General features: G+C 48.3%; 1 pseudogene; it reads right to left on the reverse strand.

Moving 5' to 3' along the window:
- Nucleotides 1-1,237: 1,237 nt before the first annotated feature.
- Nucleotides 1,238-3,256, reverse strand: LOC149354982 (uncharacterized; annotated as a pseudogene).
- Nucleotides 3,257-12,981: the final 9,725 nt, after the last annotated feature.

Here is a 12,981-nt window from a genome sequence, read left to right on the forward strand (position 1 = left end):
TACTAAAGTTACATGCCAGCGGCGGCGGTGGTGACGCGCGCGCTCCTTCAGAATCGCGGATCTCGACCGGTTTGTCACGATGGGAGCTCTGCGCTGCGGCGACTCCTTGCCGCCGAGTGTGACCGTCCCTTTCTCGGCGGGGGTGGCGCCGCCAGCGGCATGCCGCGCGTTTTGCCGCTAGTGTGTTCGTACCTTACCCCTTCTGAACCTGTTCTGAAGCTCTCCGAGTATCCGATTACCTTCTACCCATGACTGCATTTTTAATTTCACCGCCTGCATTGCCAGCCTGTACATAACAGATGTTATCGTAATTGGACGGAAGGATTTTATGTTCATCTTATCTCCTTTCCCTTTATAAATCAAATTCATTTTACTCTGTCTCCAGCTGCGCGGAATTTGCTTATTGGTTATGACTGTCTCCAATGCTTTTATCAGCGCTTCCTTCCTTCTTGGGCCAAGTTCATTAATCAGCTTAATTGGAATTTCGTCTATCACTGCAGATGTAGTTTTAGGAATATTTGCTTCCGCCTTTTTCCAGTTAAGACTAGTCAGTTCTAAGCTGTTCTCTACTGTGCTGTCCTCTGTTGCGGCCTCATTTGGGGAGATCACCCCATTGTCGTTGCTAAAAGACGCAGCTATAAATGACGTAGCTCACAGCATGTAGTTCACAGCATCATCTCTCTAAACATTTTGCCTCAGCATCTTTAATTTGTTCCTGCTTTCTTTGATTTGTTTTTCCCAGCCAGCTTATATGGTTCCAGAATTTTCTTGGTCCCCCTTTATTTGCCTCGCGAACTTCAGGCAGCCATTTATCAGAGGACTGCTTTATTTTAGCCTGGACTAGGACCTGAACTTGCGGTCTCTTTTGACGATAAGATTCCCATGTTTCGCCTATTTCCACTTCAGATAAGTGCACCCTCTTTGCTTCTCTATGTTCTCTTGAAGCCGCCCGTCGTGTTTCGATGGCCTCCTTAATTTCAACATTCCACCATGTTGCATATCCATAGCATGCCCGCAGAACGCCGAACCAGGGAAGCAGCCGCACAGCCAGTAGAACCAGAAAAATGAACGTTTATTCAAAAGTGTAGGACGTATTTATAAGCAGCCGAGTGGCCGGAAGAAAGGAAGGAGCACGTGTACATAGCGATAGCTCGAAGCTATGAAGGATCGCCAGATAAGGCGATAAAAGGTGCGCGCACATCGGAAACACACGTGAAGATGCCACATTCCTTCCTCCTCAGAAATGAAAGCGCTGTACTGGCTTGCGTTCTCTTGTCGAGCGTCTTAGAGCTTGCTGGGCGACACCCGTATTCAACGGGGCCACCGGAATATCTGGTGCTCCAAAATGTGGAGAATCGTTGCCATTTGGGATGCGCCGCGCATTGGTGTCTTCATCCCATCCGGGCTCACAGTTTTTGGATGCTGTAGTTGTGTTGCTTCGTCTGGCTCACTAGGATGTGTGGTGGTTGTAGTTACTGCCGGGGTAGCCCCTGGTGCTTCTTGCCGCGGGCGGACCTGATCTACGTGCCGCTGGACGACTCCGTCCGATGTTTCCACTGTCACCATTCTCGATCCAGACGTCGCCTTCACATGCCCGGGTGTCCACTTGCTCCCCGCACCGTAATTGCGGGCATATACCTCACGTCCAGGTAGTGGCAGCCAGTCATCGTTGCTCTCTTTTGGTCCCGCAAGGGCTGCAGGAAAACATGTGTCTAAGCGTGAGCGTGTTTGATAGCCCAAAAGCAGCTCTGCTGGGGATTTACCCGACTTCTGCGCAGTCCTCCGGTAGTTAAAAAAAATTACCGACGATTACGTTACTTCCTAATGCGAAATTTGAGCGGAGCAAATAAGCTGTTTCACCTTTTCGATAGTGAGTCAACCCCAGCTGCGGAGTTGGTTTCAGGGACAACGCCGCCGATGCCGAGACAAACAATATGATACCCTCGCTTCCGCAGCGCTAAGAACCAGGTCTAGCCGTGGGAAGGTGGTCACGTATTCGTCGACGTGCCGGGGCCTACGTGAAATAACCGGCGCGTCGGCAACTGAAGAGCACCCTATCCGCCACACAAGAACAGGGGGGGGGGGACCCTTTCCTCCTCTTTCTGCATGGCGGCGACGGTGTTCTATGCAGTCACGTTATCTTGACTCTCTAGCGGCGTCAGCGGCATCCAGCGGTATCAGTCGGTCGCTGCTAGCGCTGGGGGGATGAAAGGGGGGCGGAGCTGGTTACGAGGCCGACGACAACGCCGACGACGACGCGACACCCAGGAACGGACGCCAAAGAGCTGCGCTCTAAAAGCAACCGTGCTAGGTTCTCTTCCAGGTTCCCTTTACTCATTTTTCGAAGGCCATTTTTCACAGTTCGCACGGCCCTTTCCGCCGCACCGTTAGACTGGGGATGGTATGGAGCGCATCGAAGGTGCACAATGTTGTTGTTTGCCATGAACGACGCGAAGTCTTCACTGGTAAACTGGGTACCGTTGTCAGAAACGACTGTGCGAGGTATTCCAAACCTGCTGAAAATGTCACGCAGACCGTTAATTGTAGTCTGCGTTGAAGCATGCGCCAAAGGCAGTGCTTCTAGCCACTTGGTATGTGCGTCGACTACTACGAGTATCATTTTTCCGCAGATCGGACCCGCGTAGTCAATGTGAAGACGGGACCACCTTTCGCCTGTTTCAGGCCAGTTAACGACGGGGGCCGCGGCCGGCATCGGCAGATTTTGCGCACAGTGCTGGCACTGAGCAGACACCTCTTCAATGTTTCTGTCGAGGCCTGGCCACCAGAACAGAGAACGTGCGACGGATTTCATTGCCGGTGAACCCTGGTGCGTTTCGTGTAGGATATGCAGCACACGCTCCCTAGCTTCGGTCGGTATTATGACCCTATTACCCCAGTACACCAGTTCATTAGCTACGGATAGTTCTAGTTTACGGTCAAAAAACGGCAGCACAGCCCGGGTCATTCCGTTTGTGTTCCTGGGCCACCCATGCAGTATGTACCGTTTGACCTCGACCAGGACAGGGTCAGACGACGTCAATGACTTCAGCTCACGCGTTGTTACGGCGCCATTGTTCAGCTGGTTCAGCGACAGCACATATTCGGGCGGCTCACCGTCGTCGCCAGATTTCGGAGACCGCTGCGGAAGTCGGCTCAGGGCGTCCGCATTCAGCATCTGTCGTCCTGGTGCGTACTGTAGCCGGTATCGGTAGGCCCCCAGGTGAAGCGCCCACCGTTGTATCCGTGCGACGACCATTGTGGGCGTTTGCTTGTCTGATCTCAGCAGGCCGAGCAGTGGCTGATGGTCAGTCACCAATGTAAATTCCAGACCTAGAAGGTAGTCACGGAATTTCGTGACGCCGAATACCAGAGCCAGTGCCTCTCGCTCGAGCTGTGAATACTTGCGCTCCGCCTGGGTCAATCTTCGCGAGCGGAACCCGATTGGCCTGTGAATGTTACCAGTCGTGTGAAACAAGACAGCTCCCACACCGTACGGAGATGCATCACATACAAGCTTAAGTTCCTTCGAAGGGTCGAAATAAACGAGAACCTTGGCTATTTTAAGGCTTTCCTTGGCACGTTCAAACGCGAGCTCTTGAGGCTGTTTCCATTGCCAACGTGCATTTTTTTCAAGCAGCTGATACAATGGACCAAGTGTGGTTGACATGTTCGGCAGAAACCTCGCGTAAAACGTAACCATACCCAAAAACGCACGTAGCTCGCTGACATTACAGGGGCTCGGCGCCTGCATGATAGCGTCAAGGTTTTTCTCTGTCGGATGAAGCCCATCACGATCGATGCGCTGACCAAGATAAGTTACCGCTGGGATACGCAACTTGCACTTATCGATCCTTAGCTTTACACCGCACTCTCGGAAGCGCTCTAAGACGTTTTTGAGCCTCTCACCGCTGTCACTCGCTCTCTCGGAAATGAGCACATCGTCAAGATAAGCCTGCGCTCCTGGAAGGCCAGCCAAAACCTCATCCATTTTTCTTTGGAATATTGCGGGTGCAGAGGCTATCCCGAAAGGAAGCCTATTGTAGCAAAATAGCCCTTTTGGTGTATTAATGACGCAAACTTTCTTCGCGTTATCGTCTAAAGCCACTTGACTATATGCATCCCGTAAATCCAGAGTGCTGAAATAGTCCCCATCATGAAGTTTATTTATTTATTGGAAATACCTGCAGCGCCCGAAGGCATTATTGCAGGGGCGATGAGGATACATAACAGGAGATTAGGCCGGAAAAAAAAGAGGAAGAAAAAAAAAGCAATACAACAAGGCATGACACAGCAAGTACAAAATGAATGAAATATGAAACAACAAAAAGACATGACGAAAAAAAAAAAGAAAGCCAACTGCGCACTCATACATCCGACAGCAACGCGCGGAACATAGACTCTGAACGGCACTCAACAATTTCAAGGGGCAGGCGATTCCAGTCATGAATGGTAGATGGGAAAAATGCGTTTTGATAAGTGTTAGTTTTGCATTTAATTTCTCTAATCTTCCACCCATGGTCAAGTCTGTTTGACCTGAAATGCGGTGGAAATAAATAATTTTCTTTATCTATTTTTATTTTTCGGTGAAAGATTTTATACAGCATTTCTAACCGGGAGTTGATACGGCGTTTCCGTAAAAGCTCCCATCCCAGCGTTAGTTTAATGTTAGTAACACTGCTGTTAAAATCATAATTACTTGAAACAAACCGAGCGGCAAAGTTCTGAACACGCTCAAGCATGACTGTTAAATTTAAAGTAGGGGGGGGTGCCAAACAACAAGCATACTCCAATATTGGCCGAATATAGGTAAAATAAAGAAGCTCTTTAACTTTTAGTGGTGCCATTTTAAAATTTCTTCTTAGAAAATTTAGCATGCCATAAGCTTTAGCAGAAACGTGCTCGACGTGCTCATTCCAGGTGAGATTAGACGAAAAGTAAACGCCGAGGTATTTATAGTTAGTAACTCTGGAAAGTCGGGTAGGATCTAGTTTGTATTCAGCCAAGAAAGGGTGATGCTTGCGCGTGAAAGAAATGAACTGACATTTTATTGGGTTCAGAAACATCTGCCACTTCAAACACCATTGTTGTATGCGGTCCAAGTTGCACTGCAAATGACAAGAATCTGAAGAACTGTTAATAACATGGTAGACAACACAATCGTCAGCATATAAACGTATTTTACAGGTCATATATTTAGAAATGTCATTAATATAAACTAGAAACAGCAGAGGTCCTAAAACAGGCCCCTGCGGTACCCCCGAAGATACAGGAACATAATCAGACTGGGACCCATTAATCAATACACGTTGTTTGCGTCCCTGCAGGTAACATTGAAGCCAGTTTAGAAGGGAAGTTGGAATCTTGATCAAAGATAATTTATACAGTAGTAAATCATGAGGTACCAAATCAAACGCTTTCTTGAAATGCAATCCGTTTGTAGACCCTTGTCAAATGATGAAAAAATATCATGGCTAAATTCTAAGAGCTGCGTCGAACACGAGTAACCTGATCTGAAACCATGCTGAGCTTGAGTGAAAAATTCATTTTGTTCCAAATGCTTCATCAATGCGCTATATATTATGTGTTCAAGCGTTTTGCAACTAATACTTGTAAGCGAAATCGGCCTGTAGTTAGCAACTATGTTTTTAGGACCACCCTTATGAATGGGCACCACGTTAGCGTTTTTCCACTGCTGGGGTATTATTCCTGTATCTAACGATTTCGAGTATAGAATAACTAAGTAATGAGCAATGCTTTCAGCACAGACCTTCAAGACATGACCGGGAACATCTTCGGGCCCGCTTGCCGAAGACACCTTTATGTTATTCAGCAGGTTTAACACACCGTTGTATGTAACTGTTAGCTCAGGCATTGTCTCTTGCACATGGGCATCCATGACTGGCATTTCATGATGCGAGTTTGCTGCGAAAACAGACTTAAAATAATCATTGAAACAGCATGCCTTATCAAAATCATCAGTTATAGGTTCAGCGCCGTTATTCAGTGCCGGAATACCAACTGATTCACGGCCATTAACTTTAAGAAATTTCCACAGTTCTTTTGGATTACTCTGAATTTTAGCACCTAACTCATTCATGTATTTTTTTTTCGCAGCTTTATTTTCAACTTTTATGTCTCTTCCAAGAGCACGTACCTTTTCAAGAACTTTCGCGTCCCGGTATTTTTTGTACGTGTTTAGGAGACGACGCTTTTTCTTAATCAATAGTTTAGTTTCCCGAGTTACCCACGGCTTGTCCTTGCGCCGCTTAGCTGATATGTTTTTGAAAGGAACATATTTGTCGATGAGCACATCAAGCTTCTGCTTAAATATGTCCCACAGCGCAGTAGCATCGAAACGCTGGCTCATGAATATGAAGTCTTGTAAATAGTTGGCAAGCTCGCTAGATAGTGATGAGTAATCACCTCTATCATAGAAGAAAATTTTCCTGGGGTGCCTGTGTGGCACTGAAGGCTGGGTCATTGGCACGTGTGCAACGACACAGTCGTGGTCACTGATACCTGGGATAATATAACTATCGCGCACAAGTGAATCTCGGTTAGAAAAAAGCAAATCTAGAACAGACGAGGAACCATGGCATGACCTGGTTGGCTCCTTAACAAACTGATACAGGTCGTTTGCAATAATGAGGTCGCGGAAATCAACGTACAGCTTTGACAGGTTGGTAAGGACTGGTTTATTGTCAACCCATGTAACTTCAGGCATGTTGAAATCACCTCCGATGATGTAATCGTTGTGTATCTTACTTATGAATTCAGAAAGGGATACAAATACATCTGGATTAGCCCGCATAGGAGAACGATAGAAACAGCCAAGCGTAAGCAGCTGCCCGTTCTCTAAATGTAGATTCCGCCAAACAGATTCTTCGCAGCCATTAAGTTCCGGCAGAGCAGAACAGCGAAGAGTCGAGTGAATGAGCAGGAAAACGCCACCTCCACGTGAGTGTCTATCGCAACGGTAAGCTTCAAAATCTGCTGGAAAGACCTCGGAGCTGTGAATCGAATCGTCCAGCCAGGATTCAGTACCCATGACCACATGCGGTTGTACTGAGGAAATAAGCGTGGCAAAATCATCAGTTTTATTCTTTATGCTACGGCAGTTCACCACCAGTATAGTAAGATCAGATATGGACTGAATCCTGGCAAGACTGCAGTGAATGAGCGGCTGGAACCCATTGCGCAGCTGCCTGGCCTTTAGCTAAGGTTTATGCTCTATAACCTGGTCTTGAAGTGGGTTATAAACGAACCACTTTTTGTTGATAAGCATTTTGTCATAACGAAGTTTGAAAGTAACTTTCTTGGCACGAGCATAGCTTACAAGCTTAGCTCGAGCCACCCGCACCGCCCGGGTGAAATCTTCGCGGATCGCGAAGTCTGTGTCTTTCAATTTATTTCCGCAAGACAAAATGCGTTCCTTGTCTTTAAAGTTGCAGAACCGAATGACTATCGGGCGGTTTTTATCGTCTTGGAACTGGCCAATACGATGTGCACGTTCAATACTTTCTGAATGAACGGGCTCACCCAACTGGTTTAGACAGAAGGCACGAGCCTTCTCTTCAGATTCACTCCATGTCTCTGTAGCCGAGTCAGCCAAACCCAGAAGAACCAGGTTATTTCTTCTTGATCTGTTGTTCGCATCATCAAGCGATGTCTTAAGCTCGGCCAAGTTCCGCGCTAGATCATCAACGGCTTGTGGTTGAGCAGATACACAAGCAGCCTCATTACGTTTTATGACTTCCATATCATTTTCGAGAGCTGAAACTCTACCCAGAAGACCATCCAGAGATGTATTCATGGCATTTTGGTTCTCTCTTATTGCCTGCAGTTCTTGAAGGAAATTAGTTTGGCCCAGTTCTAAACGCTTAACAACCGCAAAGATCCCAGCGATAGTGGCAGTATCGGTGGTTACACTCAGTGTACTCGATGTACTGTTTGCGGAATCAGGGCCAGGATTGCTTTCAACGTCCCCGGAGAGCATCAGTAAAAACTGACTCAAACCGAACAATACACAATCTATAAAGGCATGGCACACACGCACGAGACGAAACAGGTCGCTGGGGCACGACACCGCAATAACACAGCGATTAGAACTCCGGTAACAAGAGGCAGGGTACAAATAACTAACCTGGGCGAAAAAGACGCGTAAACGCATGGCCGCAACGATGTCGTGCCCCGTGAGCCTCGCACTGAGTGGCCGCTTAAGTAGCCGTTCCACAGAAGTACCGCCCATTGGTTGTTGCCAGATGAGCTGTTGCGTCGGAGTCAAGCCTGGATGCATACACGGATGAGCTTCAAAGCCATGATGCGGTCGCTCCAGAGCACTGCTGTCCGCCTTGTTGAATGACACAGAAGTAGATTCATGCCTTGCGGCATTCCACGGTAGGTCAGGATCCTCTGATGTAGCACCCAGCAATGACAGAGTCAGAACCTGGGCGAAAAAGACGCGTAAACGCATGGCCGCAACGATGTCGTGAGTTGAGCAAACATATCCTCAATGATTGGCAATGGGTATTGCTCTGTTGCACACGCTGGATTTACCGTGGCCTTGAAATCTCCGCAGATTCTTACTGCACCGTCTTTCTTAAGCACTGTGACTATGGGCGTTGCCCATTCAGAATGAGCCACCGGGGACAGTACGCCCAAAGAAACTAAACGGTCTAGTTCAAGTGACACTCGCTCGCGTAACGCGTATGGAATGGGTCTGGCCTTACAGAACTTGGGTACGGCGCCTTCCTTCAGGTGCAAGCTGGCTGGAGGACCCTTGATTAGCCCCAGTTCCTCGGAGAACACGTCGTGGTAGTCATGGAATATGTTGTTCACGCTGGCTTCGCTTGCTTCTTTTGTTGACACGGAGTCCTCGACAAACCGAACCACCGGAACGCCTGCTCTGTTCAGCTGCTGGTTTAAATCACGACCACAGAGGCTTGGTCCCGCACAGTCCAACACGGTCAGCGCACACTTTACTGTCGCCCCTTTATGGCAAACCTGGAGCGCAAGCTCCCCAACTATTGGAAGGCGTCCTGTGTAGGACGATAAATTCAGGCTGGACGGTTTGAGTTTCGGTCATTGCTCGCGATGCTTATCGTACAGCTGACGCGGAATGACACAAACGGGCGACCCAGTATCGACTTCCCTGCTAAGCTGCACGCCTCCCCAGGCAAATGTTCGGCGGATCGGTGGTTCCAGACAGTTTTTTCGTTGAGATACCAAAGTCCAAATGTGGGCGGCATCGTGTTCCTCGTCTACTGAGGTTTCCGTCCCTGAAAGGGCGTTAGTTTGAGCCGTCCTTGCCGTGCATTGTCCCCGAGCGCCGTGGCTGTGACATTTCCTTGCGAGGTGACCACGTCGTCCACAGCGGTAACAACGGGCGTTAGACCAGGAGCAACCTGCGTCATTATGTTTTGTACTACCACACCTTGCGCATTCTTGATGCTCAGCAGCCCTCCTCTCATCTGGCCGAATTCCCGTCTGATACGCCCGTACTTTTAACACGGGTGTCGTTGTACCGGGTGTTGTTGTCGGTCTAAACATGCGTTCCAAGCCACTATTCGCAGCCTCAGCTGCAAGGACCATCGTCTCAGCGTCTTGAAGCGTTAAGTCCTGCTTTGCCAGTAGCTGCTTCTGTAGGGCACTTGACCGTATACCATACACAATGCGATCTCGTAGCATGCGATCCAAAGCACTGCCAAAATTGCAATTGTCAGCTATTCGGCGAATCTCTACCAGGAATTCATTAATCGGCTCTCCCTCCGCTTGACAACGACTGAAGAACTTGAAGCTTTCGGAGATTTCGTGTCTCTTCGGACTGTAGTGCTCACTTAGTACTTCGACGACTTCAGCATACGTCAACGCATTTGGTTTTCGCGGGGCAACCTTTCCTGCCAGCACTTGAATCGTATGCGTATTTAACGCGGCAACCAGCAATGCCCTTTTCTTAGACCCGTCTTCAATCACATTCGCTTCGAAGTATGCTTCCACTTTAACAAGGTACGGTTGCCACTTATCTTTGCCTTCTTCGAAGTCCGGAAGGTGGTGAGCCATGCTGGCCTTGGTTTCTCGGTTCTCTGTGGGTTCCTGTTCAATGTCGACTTTCACTGCATGGGCAGTGTTCATCCTCGTCGCCACTGTTGCATATCCATAGCATGCCCGCAGAACGCCAAACCAGGGAAGCAGCCGCACAGCCAGTAGAACCAGAAAAATGAACGTTTATTCAAAAGTGTAGGACGTATTTATAAGCAGCCGAGTGGCCGGAAGATAGGAAGGAGCACGTGTACATAGCGATAGCTCGAAGCTATGAAGGATCGCCAGATAAGGCGATAAAAAGTGCGCGCACATCGGAAACACACGTGAAGATGCCACACACCAGCTTCGTCTCTTCCTCTTTCCTCTGTAGCGGTTTACACCTTCCATTTGTTTCATTTTTGTAGCGATGAGTAGTTCTGATTATAATCCCACTTTTCCATGGGGCGTTTCTCGATTACTTCTTCTATATCGACTGCTATTAGCGCTATTTGTTCATTGTTTAATTTCGCGTTGCCTTTTTGAGTTCGTTGCATTTCTCTTTTGACTAGGGCTCCCATCTGTAGACTAATACGTTTATGATCACTTGCTAGGCTGCACTTCCCCTCTTCGTCTATTTACATTATTGAGAGCTTGCTATAGATGGCCTGCGACATTAGAGAGTAGTCAATGGTTGCCTGCCCGTTACGGGATTCCCACGTGATTTGTCCCTCACATTTAGTTTCTCTATTGACAATAACTAGGTTGGCCACTCACAGAAGTCTAGCATTAAATTCCCGTTACAATCTGTGTATTCATCCAGATCGTCGATGTGGCCATCCATGTCTCCAAGGAGAATAATAACGACACCTTCTCCAAACTGCTTTATATCGTCATTGAGGCACTTAACTAGATCCTTGTTTTCTTGCCTGCATTTGTCCCCGGTCCCTAAATAAACTACCCCGAGCCATGTCATTTTACCAGCAATTGTACCTGATACCCAGACATGTTCTTTGCAAGTTGATTTTATTCTTTGCCAATTTGTTCCTTGATGTATCAGCATACCTACTCCTCCTCCCCTTTTCTCCGTTGTTGTTCTGTTGCACCCTTCCCAGGCATAGCCATCGATTAAAGGTGGATCTTCTAGATCCCTCAGATGTGTCTCGCATAGAGCGTACACACCTACTTCTTCGTCCTTTAACTGCTGTTCTGTTTCTAGCCATTTCGCTCTCTTTCTACCCCCTTGCATGTTTATGTAACTGATCCTGGCGTTAATTTTCTTTTTCCTAGTTTTCTTTCTGGGCCTCCTAGTAGCCATATCGTTGGGCTCAGCCGCCATTGTTACATATACTACTTCGCTTCTACCTACCTTTACGCCCTGAGCCACCATGGACCCCCTAAAAAAGCTACCGCTCGGCCTCCCAGGCGCCAGCCTATCTCTTCTACCCTTCCACTGAAATGGATGCCATCCCGTCTAAAGCCTCTGCCCAAGCTTGCTCTGTGCACTTCCTTGTTTATGTCCACCACCTCAAAGCCTTTCTCGAGGCTTAACGGCCTTACCTCTCGATTAAGATTCACAACGCCGTTAGCAACCTCTCCATTCCTTCCTTGTACCTCCGGCACTGTGTACACCACGATCTGCGCTTGCTGTGCTATCGCCCTTATACCGTCAACTCCCTCAGCTAATCTTTTCACTACTTGTGCGGCGTCACCATTCAGTACATCATTTAGCCCCGCCGCTACCACTACCAAGTTACGCCTTGCAACATTCTCGGAAAGTTCACTTTTTGTCTCTCTCAGAACATCATCCATTGTCCTTCCTGGGAACACCCCGACTGCTACTCGCCTATCACACTTTACACGGTCCAGTGTAGCTCTTTTGCAGCGTCTCATGTTTGAGTCACCAGCGTTAAGCACTAGCGTACTCTGCCCCTCCCTCCTAATGTCCGGATCTTGCTGGCTCTTAGCGACTGTGACTTCATTCCCAGGGATTAGCTCGTACCCCTTCTCAGTATCGCCTCTAGACTTCCTTGCTGCCACCTGTTTGTAGCCATTCCTGTCTGAACATGTCTGACTTACTTGCTTATTGCTTGCCATGCCAGTGCAAGCCTCATCCACGTGGCTGGTGCTGGAATGTCCGCCATTGTGGCTTCCAATGGCGTAGTTAGCCATTTTTGACTCCAACTGACTAAGCTGTTCTTGAAATTTGCGCTTCTCTGCCCTCTCTACCTGTTTCTCTGTTTCTAGGGCATTCATACGCAGGACTAGTTTGCTGTTCGCCTGTTCAGCCCAGTCCAGGCGTGCCCTAGCACGCAGCATTTACGCAGCAACTGAAAACTGTGTTGCAACGCTATCTACAGGCGGCATCTAGAATCGAGACAGCCAGTCCGTTACCGTTGTTATCAGCAAGCGTGTCGCTTGGCTCGTTTCAATGTTTCATGCTTTAACTCACCAAAATGCCGCAGTTTTTCGTTGTTCCGGCTCCCGCTGTGTGGAGTATACCACTTTTGTCCCCGTTAGTACCTTTAATGACTTTGCCAGTCGAAAAGGTTTTTGTGGAAAATCCGGAGAGGGATGTCATGAGTACATGATGAGACTCGTGGGAGATGGACAAATTCTGTAGGTAAAATGTACCCTAAAAAGCGAGAGGCCATCCTGGCTGTAACCGTTACGAGTCGGTTCCGTCGAGTTCTGGGCCGAAATTCAAGAGCCTGGCTGGCCACGCGGTTTAGTCAAAGACGGGTGGCTGAGCCTGGCTACCGCTCCTTCAGCTAAAGCATTGTCCGAAGTATGTCAAAGGAAGAAAGTGAATTGCCACCTCAGTATCCCTGGGGCGGCTTTTGTGTTGGCCAGCGCGACCTGTCAAGCAGCGTCAAGCTGATGGATTTCATGAAATCTCCATTTCAAAGCGATCGTGTAAAGGAGCTCTTGTCGCAGAAAATCTGGCCGCGTCGGCAACATCGG

The sequence above is a fragment of the Amblyomma mixtum genome, chromosome 3, assembly GCF_055824585.1.
Source record: "Amblyomma mixtum isolate Tamu chromosome 3, ASM5582458v1, whole genome shotgun sequence".
NCBI classification, from domain to species: Eukaryota; Metazoa; Arthropoda; class Arachnida; order Ixodida; family Ixodidae; genus Amblyomma; species Amblyomma mixtum.